This window comes from Microtus ochrogaster, linkage group LG9, assembly GCF_000317375.1.
Source record: "Microtus ochrogaster isolate Prairie Vole_2 linkage group LG9, MicOch1.0, whole genome shotgun sequence".
Lineage (NCBI taxonomy): Eukaryota > Metazoa > Chordata > Mammalia > Rodentia > Cricetidae > Microtus > Microtus ochrogaster.
In genome coordinates, this window is record NC_022034.1 from 5,470,254 (window position 1) to 5,472,658 (window position 2,405).

A 2,405-nucleotide genomic window follows, 5' to 3' on the forward strand; every position below is an offset into this window, starting at 1 on the left:
GAGTTTTGGTGTTGGTGGTGAATACATACATAAAATATATTCTATACTGAAAGTGTAAAATTTAATATTTCTGTTCTGAATGTCAATTCTAACTGTATAGAAGACCATTGAGTCTGATAGACCTTGAGTCTGATTAACTTTGGTTTGCAATGTTTTTATTTGCAATGATTTTTTCATAATGAAGTTCATTAAAAAATAATAAAAAATAGATACAAAGAATTCCTTGGCACACTCACAAGTGGTCACATCTTCCCTGAATATAAATTTGAAGGCTGGTCAACAAGCCATATAAGGTGAATGAGAGTAAAGGAAACTCCCTTCCACAGTAGAGGATTGAGGGGCCATGGCAAGGATCAAATCTACCCACAGTGAGAGCCCCAGAGGAGGAAAAAGAACAGGACAGAAGAAATGTTGAGAGAGACTCAGACAGTTCCAGTGGAATTCAAGGCATTTCATTGAATTTCATACTCCATGTATGTTGGGTCCCTCACCCAAACAAACCCAGCTGCTGCATCTCATTTGAGGGCTCCATTTTGCATCTGCCTCTGCGTCTTAGGGTTGTGCCCAGGATGGATTTGGAATCACCTAGGAGACACACTGCTGCATGTCCGGGGTGTTTCCGGAAGGCTTAACTGAGGACAGAAGACCGTTAACTCTGAATGGCAGTGACTCCATCCATGGGCTGGGGCCCGAGGCCAAATAAAAAGAGAAAAATGAGTGTTCCCTTCACCCCACATCCTCTCCAGCATAAGTTGTCATCAGTGTTTTTGATCTCGGCCATTCTCACAGGTGTAAGATGGAATCTCAGAGTTGTTTTGATTTGCATTTCTCTGATGGCTAAGGATGTTGAGCATTTCCTTATGTGTCTTTCAGACATTTTAGATTCCTCTGTTGAGAGTTCTCTGTTTAGGGCTGTGCTCCATTTATTATTGGATTATTTGTTCTTTTGATGGCCAATTTCTTGAGTTCTTTGTATATTTTGGAGGTCAACCCTCTGTCTGATGTGGGGTTGGTAAAGATATTTTCCCATTCTGTAGGCTGCCATTTTGTTGCTGGTGGGAGTGCAAACTGATACAGCCATTTTGGATGTCAGTGTGGTGATTTCTCAGAAAATTAGGAAACAACCTTCCTCAAGACCCAGCAACACCACTTTTGGGTATATATCCAAAGGATGCTCAATCATACCACAAGGACATGTGCTCAACTATGTTTATAGCAGCATCGTTTGTCATAGCCAGAACCTGGAAACAACCTAAATGCCCCGCGACCGAAGATGGATAAGGAAAATGTGGTACATTTACGCAATGGAGTACTACACAGCAGAAAAACTAATGACATCTTGAAATCTGCAGGCAAATGGATGGATCTAGAAAACACCATGTTGAGTGAGGTAACCCAGACCCAGAAAGACAAATATGTACTCACTCATAAGTGGATTTTAGACATAAATCAAAGAAAAACCAGCCTATAATTCACAACTCCAGAGAAACTAGACAATAAAGAGGACCCTAAGAGAGACATCATGGATCTAATCTACATGGGAAGTAGAAAAAGACAAATTCTCCTGAGTAAATTGGGAGCATGGGGATCATGGAAGAGGGTAGAAGGGGAAGGGAGAGGAAGGGAAGGGAGAAGAGAAAAATGTATAGCTCAATAAAATCAATTTAAAAAGAGAGAAAAATGAGATAAAAAAAGGAAACAACAGATCTCACCATTGTGCTTCTGGACTTGAGATGAGCAAGGTCCCACCGCCACAGCTGTGGCCACTCCTGTCCTTACATCTTCCCCCCTACAATGAGCCACACCTTCCATCCATCACTCCAAATAAGCCCTTCCCCTTTCAAATTGCTTCTTATCAGAAACTAGAAAAGTAACTGATATGGTACCCCATAGTAGCATAATAAGGGAGGGATGCCCACTTTAACAGGAAATTGTAGTGATACAGTCTAGGACATGACTCAGTAATATTCCCAGCTATATCTAAGGGCTGGATGGCCTTGTGGATTTTGCCACACTTAGAAGCTGTGTTTAGCAAGATGTTTGCTCTGTCTCCAGGGTCCTTAGCATGGTGGCAAAGGGGCTGGATCTCCAGCAAGGAGAAGTTGGAAAGGAAGTTGCCTCCATTCGGAAATGCCAGCGCTTCTGCGTAAAGACCGTGCACGACTTTTCTTTTTCAAGTCAAAACCTCTTCCCTTTTGAGGATGACAAATCACAAAGTTGGCTTGCCCCAGATTGTCGCTGCCTTGTCTATCTCCTCATCGGCTCAAGGGTGACACAAGATCGGGTCTACAGATTGTTGCAGAAACGAGATAAGCGATATGAGAACCCACACTAGCTTTTCACGGCAACCACTGCTTCGCCTACTCGTCCAGTCCCAGCGGATCAGTCAGTGCCTGTTACTCGCA